This window comes from Schistocerca americana, chromosome 2 (assembly GCF_021461395.2).
Source record: "Schistocerca americana isolate TAMUIC-IGC-003095 chromosome 2, iqSchAmer2.1, whole genome shotgun sequence".
NCBI lineage: Eukaryota > Metazoa > Arthropoda > Insecta > Orthoptera > Acrididae > Schistocerca > Schistocerca americana.
In genome coordinates, this window is record NC_060120.1 from 836,025,940 (window position 1) to 836,040,001 (window position 14,062).

Below are 14,062 nucleotides of genomic sequence, written 5' to 3' on the forward strand. Positions count from 1 at the left end.
TTTTAAAGTTGTGGTATTCTTTTATTTATTTTACCTTAATTACTACTTTAGCTTTGTTCTACAATTTAAGACATATATGGAAACAAACGTGGAATACATGGGAATAATGGAACAACTAAAAAAAGGCTCAGTCGAATAGAGCGTCTGCCATGTAAGCAGGAGATCCCGGATTTGAGTCCAGGTCGCCGCACTCATTTTCAACTGTCCCCGTTGATATTTATCAACGCCTGTAAGCAGCTAATGGCCTGGATTTCATTGTAATTTCATTCTTCGAGAGCTGCTAGATCATCAATGGTATCTGTTCTTTCGGTCATATCCGAACGAACAGATACCATCTTCATATAGATAAGGCTTACCGGCCAACGATCTTCTTCAGTGCGGATGCACTCACATTGCTCAATCGGTAGATCGACTGCCGCCAGTAATGAGTGTAGTGGGTAAGGGCACTACAAATGTAGTGTGTGGACAGTAAGCTGGTAATGTGGGTCTCACCGGGAGAGTGCCAGAGATAAGTCCCTGCAGTCGCACTGTCCTCTGTGTCCTTGATGGCTCATGCTGGCACGGTAGCTCAGCGTGTTCGGTCCGAGTGTTAGCTGCTCTCTGTAATAAAAAAAAATATATATATATAAAAGACCGAGTTAATAGATGAACTTGAACAAGCTTCATGGGACGTCCGCCTCGAACAAATAGAACGAACAATAACGAGCAAAATAAGATTTATAAAAGTCGGATAGAGCCTCTGCCATGTAAGCAGAAGGTCCCGTGTTCGAGTCCCGGTCGGGGCACACATTCTCAACTATCCCCGTTGATATTTATCAACGCCTGTAAGCAGCTAATGCTCTGGATTTCATTGTAATTTCATTTCCTATTGAGGGTTGTAAATTAACCGCATCGACTGTTAGCCATGTGACATCGTTTTTCTAACATTCTGTCATTCAGTTCAGCAATATACTGTTTTTGACTGTGACAATGTCATCCTGTTGCGATGCTTTATGATTTTCGTTATCTAATAGATTAGATTCTGATTCAGTAATTTCGTGACCACAGTCGTTAGTATTAATTTTCTCACTGACACTTGATTCCACTTCTACCGACAATGAAAGGTATACATTGTAACTGAATTATTGAAATATGACAGAAACTCATTAAAGCTTATTGTGGAAGATTTCGCTCATCATATACGTTCGCGACAAGATGGCTTCTCATTAAGTGTATAATAATAGTTTACTATTGTAATGAAAAATCAACTCTAACATAAATGTCGTTGCTTGCAACGAGGTTTTAACCAGGTTACGGATCAGGATATTGTTGCCAAATTGCTGTAGCGTGCTATGATCAATGGAATGTTCTTGATCCTACCTATGTTTGACGTACTTCTGTTCGTGTTCCGTGAGGTTCAATTGCTTGTCTCTGGAGAACATTTTCTTGAGTTCCCATAATTTTATTCAGTTTTTATCGTAACATTCTCCTTTTCTCATTGTATCCTCATTATCGAATATATGGAACAAAGGCAGAGCACGATTAGTATTTCAACAGTCACCATTACAGTTACATGACGTTTTACTTACGATCCAAAGATTGCGGGATCTGGTCTCTGTTCAGTCGCCTGTGTATTATTTTGTATATTTTACTGCTGGTTGTATAATGAATTAGAATTTCTGAACTGGAAATGTTTTATGACTTTCAACTGTGAAGTCATAAATGGAAGTTAATGAAATGCTTTTACGGCCTACTGCCGAACAGACACCATCAGAGAAACATGAAACAAACCTTCTAGGAAATTCAATAGTAATTGTTCTAAGTTGTATTTTCGTCTCAGTGGGAAACGTTACCTCTTCTTCCTGCTTCGATGATCGACTCGAATAAATTCGCCGTAGAAACTGTTAATTGTTGACCGTGTCGCCTAAAGAAAGAAACTCACATTTCGATGCAATGAAATCAACTGTTTGTCAAATAAATAGATAGGCACTGTAATTCACTTCACGTTCTTTGTATTAACTCAAAATCCGTTCCTATTAACAAAATTGTTGCAATAGGAAGAGCGATAAAAATGTTCGCGTTCTCTCTTCTTCAAATACACCATAGACTTCTCTCTTTTTGCTGTTAAAAAAATGTGACAATCAACTTCTCTCACCTAAGGCCAGCATTACACTATCACATTTCTTTGACAAAGAAATGTGATCAAATATTCTTCAAATTTCTTTGAAGAAGATCTTTGATGTGGCGCTAAAAATATATTACACTGTCGTCATACTTCAAGTTTGCGGACAACCGTAACTTGTTATTATGCGATGCAGTTGCGTGTGACACAATTACGTTGTGTGTGCATTTGGAAAAAGCCGGAGGAAAAAAAGGAAACATACTTGGCCGAAGCCATGGGTATTACGTCAAGATAGTAAAAGCATTCGGCAAAACTTGTTAAGAGAGCAGGAAGTGGAGGACGTCACGTCTTATATAAATTAGTTACGAGTGGATGAGAGTGGATCTCAGTATTTGTTCAGTAAAGTGGCTTCTCATGTTACAAAACGGAATACTCACTTGTGAAACGCTACATGTGCAGAAGGCAAGCTCACTGCGACTTCTTCATACAAGAAAGAGCTACTCTACAATACAGCACTCGAATACCATAGTACACATTAACCAAAATAATTCCAGAAACGTGTGAAGCGATTTATAATGCACGGAATGGGGAATAACTGATGGCAAATAAATGCTTAGTACAGTATATGGGCAATAGGAACTATTTTCATATTTGGATAATTTAATTAATAGCATTGACTTCAAAATGACTTCAAAATTAATAAGAAGCACGAAATAGATAAAACGTTTTTTAACGTGTGGCATCCAGAGTTCAAAAATAGACAAAGTAGAATGGAAAACTAAGAATTTTTTTTATTTTCTAGTGTCACCATCTCCTCTTTTCCGGTTTGCTGAAAAGCTGCCTGGATGTTTCCAAGTGCAGAGGTGGACGGCTGTAGCTGTAATTGTGGATATGAAGTTGCCCACCTGCCCATCAACACGCTATTAATAACATGCATTGAGCCCATTGCTCACCCCCGACCCCAGTCGAAGCAAGGTTATTAAAAAAAAAAAAAAAATCGAAGAAACCAGCCATGTTTACAAACATACTTCAGAGATGTCAAAAAGCTGTAACAACGCCAGCGCTGCAAGCAGTCACATTTTACATTGCAGTGAACAGAAGATGAACGACTTTTATGATCAAATCTACTGCGAAGCTCTAGATGTGATCATATTTCTTTGACAAATTTCTCTATTACTCTGTCAAATTTTTTTAAACATAAATATTAGACTTATCGACTTTGAAAAAGAAATATTATGGTGTATTACAGGCCTAACAGTGCATTGCTTCCTTTTTATCATACATATACCTCTTTGGAAACATCTAGCAAGTGCCTTGAGTTGAGAGTAGCTACAAGTGTTGGCAAATCCTCATCATCTGCATGGAAGCATGGATGTGAATAGTCCTCCAAGTTTCTGAATAAGGCTGAACATCTACAACAAAAAGAATTATATTAGACTCTATATTTGCACACAATAATTAAATTGTGGATGTTGAATAGGGTGGATGTGTTGAATAAGAAACAATCTTTTAGAGTTACAAATAAGGTTATTTGAAATTTTTTTAAGTATATCAGTTTCATTCGTGGGGCTATGGTCTCATTTAAACTGTAACATACGAAGAAAAAGATCCTCAGATTGCGAATAAAAACATGAATTAAAAAATACGTTTGCTTTTCAGCTACTAATTACCACCTTCCGCCATCTGCCCTAAGCAGGGGCGCCGACTTATAAAAATATTGGGGGTGGGGGGTGGGGGGGGGGGGGGGTTGGGACATACTGGGAGTCTTACCCCGGGAAATTTTATAAATTTTAGATGAAAAATAGTGAATTTTAAAGATTTTTAAAGCATTTTCGAGTCATATGATCAACATTAGAACCCCGAAAACTGAACTCTCGATAACTCGACACTCTGGGATACTCGACAAGCCTGACACATTTTTTGGCTTTGACAACAGAAACAAAAGATAAAGATGCACGGTATTTTCGTAAAATTTAATTTACAGTAATAATAATGCTTATAGACTATTACAGAGCAGTGAATATATAGCTCTAAGAAGACTGAAATTATATTTAAATAAATCATAAACTATCATTAAAAGGATAAAACAAAATATTGCTGTCTCAGCGTAATAGCACTTTGATTAATAAGTGAAATAGCTAATTTAAGCTTACTTTGGATAAGGCTCAGGGTTCATTAAACAATATCTCAAAGTTAATACTATAATACAGTTTATACAGTATGCCTAATACTTTCAGTCAAAAAGTATGTAAATAGCGGGTTTTAATTGGGTCTTACACCCTAAAAATATTTAAGTATTTGAAAATAACTAATAAAGAACCATAATAATAAAGTGATACAGTAATAAACTAGTACTAATATCGAAACTGAAAATTTAACATTATGTATGTATTTAATTCCCTATTTTATAAAGATTTTTAATATTGCTCTCAATGCCATTATTAGGGCTAAAGTGTCTTTATAAAGGTGCAAATGTCGACCATCTGACTGCATTACTGAATATGAAGTCGTTGATGACTGGGCGGATATCCAGTTCATCCAAAACATCTCTCGGTGGGCATGAAGAACAGCCAAGTTGTTCAATCGCTTCTGTCCCATTGTTGAGTGGAGATATGTCTTCAGACATTTAAGGGCGCTAAATGACCGTTCTGCTGTTCCTACCGTGATTGGAAGTACTTGGAGAAGCTTAATGCACTTCACTACTTCACATAATATTTCTCTAACTGCAGGCTCTTGTGTAATATACTTTCTTTCATCACGCATGTTTTTTAAGTCCAGTTGTTTTTTATTAGCGATATTTGCTAACATATTCAAGTGTAGGCGCAGTCTCTCAATGTCTAGATCATTTTTGAAAAACTCAGTTGATTTTTCCAAATTTGTTTCACCTCTATTTACTTGTTCAACTGCAACGACCTGTGTGAGTCCAGTTGAAGCAAACCACTCAGTAATGCAAGATTGCACCGTTTCACAAACTTCAATGTAACTGGCTTTGTAGTATTCCTTTGGAATTTTGAAAGTGTGTGGTGAGCTCTGGCTTCATTGTTTTCATACTTCTTTGGTATACTTCGACTCCAAGGAAGAGAAGGACCGTGCGCAGCTCGTGGTGGTGCGGTAGCGTTCTCGCCTCCTGCGCCCGGGTTCCTGGGTTCGATTCCCGGCAGGATCAGGCATTTTCTCTGCCTCGTGATGACTGGGTGTTGTGTGATGTCCTGAGGTTAGTTGGGTTTAAGTAGTTCTAAGTTCTAGGGAACCGCTGACCATGCTGTCAAGTCCCATAGTGCTCAGAGACATTTGAACCATTGAAGAGAAGGATCAACTTGTGAAGGTTTTTCTTTTAAACACAATTCCCAAAAGTGTTCAAAACTATCACGGCTTCCATTCAATATACAAATCAAGCCCTCATATATTTCTTCCAGATCAGCAACACTTAGAAGAAGGTATTGAATTTTTTCCTTGACAACCTCTACTGGGTTCATTGCATGGCAATAAAGATGTAAAAAGAAATAAGTCTTTAATTGTAACATTGACTCAAGGTAGCCTGCACATTTGTAACCTTCCTATGTTTTGTCCAAAATGTTTCAAAAAACTCTATAAGTTCTTCAAAGATTTTCAATATTCTCAAGATACTAGAAGCTCACATTGTCCATCGAGTCGGGCAAAGGGATCATAGAACAGCTTGGTCGTTGGCATTCTCACAGTGCGTGCTTCTGAAATGTCCCATCCTTTTATTGGATTCCCTTACGGTGTTTATTAAGTCTTTGGCTAAAGTCATAATATTCCTCATAGACGTAAGATGGCGGAGAGTGTCTACAACTGCACAGGCTAAACTGGTGAGTAGTGTAGTGCACATAACGTGCTTTTAGTTGTATGTCCAAAAGTAACTTTTTTTAGTCCTTTGAACTTACGCCTCATATTCGAGGCACCATCATAGCACTGTCCTCTTAAGTTATCCATTGAAAAATGAAGATGAGCAAAAACGTCTTTTAAAATACTACACAGAGTTTGTGATTTAGTGTTGGGGGTCTCGTATAAGTCAATAAAGTCTTCATTGATAATTAAAGAATCATCGACAGTACGAATACAAAATGACACTTGTTCGCGAATCGAAGAATCACTCGTTTCGTTAACCATAATAGAAAAATGTTCAGTTTTCTTGATTGAAGCCAATACTTTTCTCAACACAGACTTTCCTAGTAGATCAATGATCTCGCTTTGAATATCATGGGACGTCCACTTATAACCCGAACGCCCTAACCAATCTTTATACTCAGGTATGTCATTCTCTTGGAGTTCCAACGACTGAAAAAAATGTGAGTTTTCATCTTTGTGCCCACTAATTGCTAGTCCTTGTTGGCATAGAAATTGCACGGTAGTAAAAATTGTCTAAAGAGTTAAAGAGCCTTTCTTCGTATCACTATATAAATGTTCATTCAACTGAGAGGCCACACTTCGGTTAGTGATAGAAGTTAGTTTCAGAACACCTTCTTTATGCGTGAACGTATTTTCATGAAGACGGAATTTTTCCAAAGCCTTTTTCCAGTTATAAAACCCTACGGAAGTAAATGCATTTTATTTTTTTTAAGAAAATTGTAATAGATTTTTAGCTTCTGCCTCTTTGCAGGTTTTGCAACAAACTTTTTCGGTAGATGCTTTATATTCTAGCCAAGTATAATTGATCAGTCAAGACTTCTGAAATGATCTTCCCTTACAGGATTGTCCAGGTTTCGGCTGTGAATGGTTCTCACCTGAAGACAATGAAGCAACTGACGCCACAATAATTGTTGGAGGTTGACTTGCAGTATCATCAACTTCCAAGCGTGCCTTTTTGGTAACAAAGTTATCCATTGCAAACTTATTTGACAATAGACTAAGAGAATAAAGTAAACGAAAAAAACGTAGTCACATAAAATAGTCCACTAGACACTAAAGTCGGAACACTAAACACGTCTGCAGCATGCACTGAACGAAACTATCCACACTCAATGACTGCGATAGCAGGGTAGGCTTTATATAGACGCGGCATCGTAATGTCTCGAAGCGTCAAGGCGACGCGAGGTGGAGGGTTCCAGGCGCTTCTGAACCAGTCCTTTTGATGACGCCCGAAGGTTAGCGCACAGGGACAAATTCTAAGTGTGCCCGTAACACCGTAACATTATCATGATTCACACCACTCGTTTTCAGTTAACGTGCTTACTACCGTAATAACTATTTGTTTTAACTCATTACTAAATGTATTTTAGAAGGTACCTATCGTCAAACAAGGAAAATAAAAAATTCCAACATAATTTTGTGATCTTACAAATCATAACATAACTAATAATTTTCTTTAGTTATTGGTGGGCTCCGCCCTCAAAACGAATCTTTGAGGGGGTTGGGCCCCCTTAGGTCCCATGGAGTCGGCGCCTGTGGCCCTAAGTGTGTTCTGTTCAGTGAAATTTTAGCAAGACGCCTGTTTATCCGCATACACAGTATTTTTAGATGATTTTCATGTTTCTCGCCTTCCAATATTCATGTTATGAATGTTTAATTTGACTCAAAACGTCTCTGCCTGTACAATTCTTGTGGTGTCTGCTGTGTTTCAGCAACGTGTAGCATTTATACTTTGATAATGTATGAACGTATTTATATTACACGAACAAGTCAGACAGTCAATACTTTCAGGGCAACCACTCATTTTCATGCTGTTCTTCGTCATTCAGCTCCAGGTTCAATACATCAAACGTTTGAGAAATATATTCTGTAACGTACTGAATGTATTCCTAGATAATAAAAATTTTCACACATATAATACACATACAAGAGCTGATGACGAAAAAATCGCTACTTATGTGGAATAGCACTTCCAGCAGCATCCACAACTGCATGTAGTATCAAGCCAAGTACAGCTTCTCCTTCACATGAACTAGGCAGCTCATCATCAACATGTGATATTTCACTATCCATAACAAACTGCTGACTCTGGGTGCTGGGCAATCTTTGAGACAGTATTTCCACACCAATAACCTCTGTGAATATTTCCAGTGTATCGTTACCAAATAGAGGTGTCAGTATACTACCATCTGCACAAAATAAAATTCATTACTTCACGCCTATGTAAAAAGCACACACATAGTATATTTTGTAATTGTACCTTCCATGACCTCAGCCAGGCTAGGGCACCTGTTCCACTCATCAGCACCATCAGCATACCTGTCAATGGATCACTTAATAGTTGTTGATAATAGACGGTCTGAAACTGGAATGAGTTCACCTAACACATCATGACGTATGTACATGAGCCTAGGGCTCTCATGAAGAGTACCTGCCTCATGTTCATGGGGCAAATCTTCACCAATTGGAGTTAGGAGTGGGACATACTGCCCTATCAGATGAGAGACCACCGAGATTATAGCATGTTTCTCTGAATCATATCATAATGAAGGCTGTAGGGAAGGAACTCTGTAGTCCTTGTCAGATTGTAAAAATGATAGCATCTTTCTCAGAAGCACATCACAGTGAAATATTGTAGTGAAAGAACACTGAAGTCCATTTCAGAATGTAAAAAGCTATAACATTTTTCTTGGAAACATACCACAGTGAAATATTATACTGAAGGAATTCTGTCTAACAGGACACTTATGTTGCTATAACTGCATAATAAATTATAGTGACAAGCTAGGTGGTCATGCCAATACGAGAAAATATTCTGCCTCCTATTCGATGGCTGTTCCATGAGGGTGTTCTGTAGCATCAGGACGAGGTCCATGCTGGGGGCAGGTATCTCTGTGTGAAGGGTGTTTGGGATATTAGTGACAAGGGCGGCCTTTCTGACTGCCACCACAGCAACCTGTGACTGGTGTTGCATGCCACGCAGGAAGCTGCACAGTCACCCGAGCTGACCGATGGTGGTCGCAGCTGTCACCATCCATGCTGCAGCTGCCTGCCAGGAGTGCAAAGAGTGTGGGCTGTGAGTCGGAGTGTAAGATGGGGCACTTGCTCTGTGGCTTCATTCTTGTTCTTGCAGCTGGAGGGTCCAGAGCACAATGGTGGCACTGCAGACCATCGGTGGTGGCAGAGGAGGTATGCACTTGTGGCCTGCAGCTGGCGGGATATGATACCTAATACCCCACTCCACTGGGCTGCTACAGCTGGGTGGAAAGTGCACTGTGTGTGATCTACAAGTGGAAATGTTTAGAACAAATAAAAAAGAAAGTGTATTCCTCCCACCCATTCCCATTTCTTCCTTCCTACTATGCTGTATAGTGCATGCAACATTTCGAGCTATATAAAAGTTACTGATTCATGTCTGATGGTGGTGATGGTAAAACATAGTTCAAAAAACATAAAACTTTGGGCTTACTTTGAGTGTTTTTAAATTTCGTACCATTTTAAACTTGGAGAAACAATTTTGGTATGGTGTCAGTGCAATTTAACATGTTTTTAATGTAATAAACACTTCATGTCTGACAGTGGCAGTTTTAGACAATTGTTTTAAAACATAAAATCAGGCTTTCCCACTAGAGACAGTGCCTTATCTCTGCTGCTATCATTTCATGATCCTTTCACTACGGTGTACAGAAGCGAATGATTGTTAATATACCTGGATAATCTAGCAACCATGTAGCCCGGCCCAATTTTCCTGGCCAATAGAAAGCCTAGAGAAGTGGAGGAGAGGGAGAATGGCGAGGGGGGATGTAGGAAATATGATAATTCAAAGTTGCCCAGTGTACTGCAGAAACCTAGCAACAGTGCAGAGCGGCCCAGAACACTCCCAGCATCAATACTGCTACTGTTAGTGAGACCTGCTCATGATCCCAGGCTTAGCTACTACACTGAGGCGACAAAACTCATGGGATAGCTATATGCACAAGTACAGATGCCTGTCGTATCATGTACACAAGTTATAAAAGGGCAATACGGTGGGGGAACTACCATTTTTACTCTGGTAATTCATGTGAAAAGGTTTCTGACATGATTATGGCTGCACGATGGGAATTAAAGACTGTGGACGAAGAATGGTAGTTGGAGCTAGATGGATGGGATGGCCCATTCCGGAAATCGTAAGAAAATTCAATGTTCCAAGATCCATAGCGTCAAGAGTGCGCCGAGAACACTAAATTTCACCACGATCAATGCAGTGGCCTGCGGTCTTCACTTAACGACCGAGAGCAGCAGCATTCGCGTAGAGATGTCAGTGCTAACAGACAAGCAACAGAGAGCGAAATAACCGCAGAAATCAGAGTGAGACGTACGACGAACGTATCCGTTAGGACAGTGCGGCGAAACGTGGCGTTAAAGAGCTGTGGCAGCAAACGAGCTAACAGCATGACATCGCCTGCAGTACCTCTCCTGAGCTCGTGAGCGTATTGGTTGGACCCTGGAGGACTGGAAAACCGTGGCCTTGTCAGCTGAGTCCCTATTTCAGTTCGTAAGAGCTGATGGTAGGGTCCGAGTGTGTTGCAGACCCAACGAAGCCGAGGACGCAAGTTGTCAACAAAGCACTGTGCAAACTGGTAGTGGCTTCACAATGGAGTGGGCTATGTTTGTATGGAATGGACTATGTCCAGGTGAGCCTCTTGGAGACTATTTTCAGCCAGTCATGGACTTTATGTTCCCAAACAACGATGGAATTTCTATGGATGGTAATGCTCCTTGTCACAGGGCCACAATTGTTCGTCACTGGTTTGAATAACAAGTCGAGTGAATAATTTGTCTACCCATAACGCCCGACATGAATCCCGTTGAACTTTTATGGCATATAATGAAGAGGTCAGTTTGTGTACAAAATCCTGCACCGGCAATACTTTCGCAACTATGGACGACTGTAGAGGCAGCATGTTTGAATATTTCTGCACTTCCAAAAATTTATCGAATCCATGCCACATCGAATTGCTCCTTTATGCTGGGCAAAAATAGGTCCGACACGATATTATGAGGTAACCCATAAGCCTTGTCACCTCTGTGTGTACTGTTTTTTATATGTGCCCTATGACAATATAGTTTGATGACATTATACTTTTAGGCTATGTATGATAGATGTTTTGCACTTGTAACTTAGATGGCTGCAGACAGATGTGTAATTGACTGCATGTTGCCTGGGTGCTAGTAGTGTCCTCTTGTGTGGTAACATGCCGATGCATGTTTTGATCTGGGAGCAATTTTATTCTTAGCTAGACATGACATGTGGATGTCTGAAATAGTCACTTTTGACAATGGCCTCATAAATATGTTATAGGGACGAGTTTCTTGTCCTATGCGTCTCTATGTTCGTTATCTGCCTATGTGCTGTGCACTTGAGTTCAGTGAGCTAGTGTTCATACAGCAGCTCGCAGTTTTCATTTTTTTGATACTGATTATCAGTATCACCACCAGTGCTGTCTTTAAGACAGTTTTTATTTTCGTGTTTAATAATGAAAGACGGATAGGGAATGCACCTATTTTGTACGGACGTATAGAGAATGGCTACTGACCGTTAACAGCTGGACGCCGTGTTGGCCACTGCCGACATGATAAGGCTGCTGCCTTGTGTTGCGGTGGCGTTGGAGCACCTCAGGAGAATGCTTGGGCGCCTCTGCACCTACTGCGTCATCTGGGTTCCCTCATGCCGCTGCACATCTCGATTCACACATCCTGGCCAGTCGACAGTCACCTGACAGTGACCGGTGAACAGTGACAGGATCGCGAATCTCTGGGTGGAAGGCTGAAGTGGGATCGGTCACAAGGCTGTCCCCCTCAACCTCGAAAACAGATCTGAGGCCCGCTGCTGAAAGAACATCCAAGCCAGCACTGGATGCCTCGCCCATTGGGTCTGTGGGCAATCTTCCTGTGAGGTACCGACAAGTGCAGAGTGTAGTCGCTGGGAGCTCCATTGTTAGCTGGGTGGTAGGAGTACCTCAGGGAAATGGCGACCATGTCGGGAAAGAAGACCAGTGTCCACTCTGCTTGACAGAGGAGTCTCGTCTGAGACATGTAGGACGCTCTGCTGACAGAGATTGAGCACTCTGGGTGCCCACAGCTGCAAATTGTGGCTCATGTAGGCACAAATGACGCCTGCTGCCTGGGTTCAGTGGCCGTCATCAGTTCCTACAGGCAGCTGGCTGACTTGCTGAAGCCAACTATTCTCAGCCACAGGCTGGAATCAGAGCTACCACGTTGTAGCAGTCATCTGATTCGGAGCCGATTGGAGGGCTTAAACCAAAGGCTCGGACTATTCTGTGGTGATCTTGGGTGTGAATTTCTAGACCTCCGCTGTCGAATGGAGAAATTTAAGACCTCCCTGAGTAGGTCAGGCGTGCATTACATGCAGGAAGTAGCTAATAGGGTAGCGGAGTACGTGTGACGTGCACTTGTGAGTTTTGTAGGATAGAGAAATCCCTCCGCAGGGCTGATAAGATGCCTTCTGAGAGCAAACAGAATAGCATTTGTCAAAGAGAGTCGGAGAAAGAAAATGTTAATATAGTATTAGCTAACTACAGGAGCGTATGTGGATAGGTCCTGGAACTAATCTCGTTTATAAATGGTAACAATGTCTACATAATACTAGGGACAGAAAGAGGCTGAAACCAAAGGTTAACAGCAATGAAATTCTAATCTTCGACTAGCATATTTATGGAAAATATAGGTTGAACTCTCGTAGTGTAGGGACGTTTGTAGCAATAAAAAATACGATAATATCTAATGAGTTTAGTACATAGTCAGAATGTTAAATAACATGGGTGAAGATAAGTGCTAAAGGTGGATCAAACATGTTCATAGGATGCTTTTATAGACCCCTTGCCACAGTAGCAGTAGCGGTGGAACGTCTTAAGGGAAAGTTGGAGAATATTTCGCGTAAATTTCTTTGTCATGTTATAGTTCTAGGTGGAGATTTTAACTTACTAGCTATAGACTGGAAGATTCAAGCTATTATGACGAGTAGTAGGGACAGAGAATCATGTGAAATGTGCCTAATCCGAAAATTACCCTGAGCAGTTAATCAGAGAAGATAATATTTTAGACCTACTGATGACAAGCAGATCCACACTTTTCGGCTCAGTGTATAACAGAGAATCAATAGTGATAACATCGCAGCATCACTGAGTGCATCTGTAAATAGAAAAAAAATACAAAAAAGGTGGAAAGGTCCGTCTGTAGAATTTTTGAACACGTTTCAAGCTCACGTATTATTAAAATTTCTGGAGAGCGAAAATCTCTGCACGAATCAACATGGGTGTGACAACCAGCTCACTCTGTTATACAGGCGTCCAGGCAGATGTTGCGCTCCTTGACCTCCGGATGGCATTGGTTACAATTCCGCACTGTCGCCTAATGAGCAAAATGCGAGCATACGGAATATCAGACCAACTGTGTGACTGGACTGTAGTATTTCTAGCATTTATTCTGAGCGGAGAGAAGACTTCAGAGGTAAAAGCAACTTAGGGAGTGCCCCAAGGAAGTTTTATAGACCATTACTTTTCGCTACACACACAAATATACACATACACACACACACACACACACACACACACACACACACACACACACACACGTACACACGCTGATAACACATTATGACCGCTGCCCACGATGATGGTGGGCATTGCGGGCACGTAACATGGAAACAAAAGTATGAAAGCGGAGCAGACACGGACGGGGGATCACCCTAGGGAAGGTATGGGCTGTAAATGGGAAAATCTGTTGAGATAAGCGACCTTGATAAAGGGAAGATTATTATTACGCGGAGACTATGAACGAGTATTCCGAAACCGACGAAGCTGGTCGAATGTTCACGTGCTACTGTTGTGAACATCTACGGGAAGGGTTAGGACAGTGAGACTACCACTAGGCACAAAATGGTTGGACGTCCACGACTATTCAAAGAACGTGGCGTTCGGAGGCTTGTCTTCTCTGAAAATTCGGGTAGATGGTGACGTGTGGCGTCTCTGCCAAAAGAGCACAATGCTGGTGCACGCACAAGTGTTTCGGAGCACACCGTTCTTCATT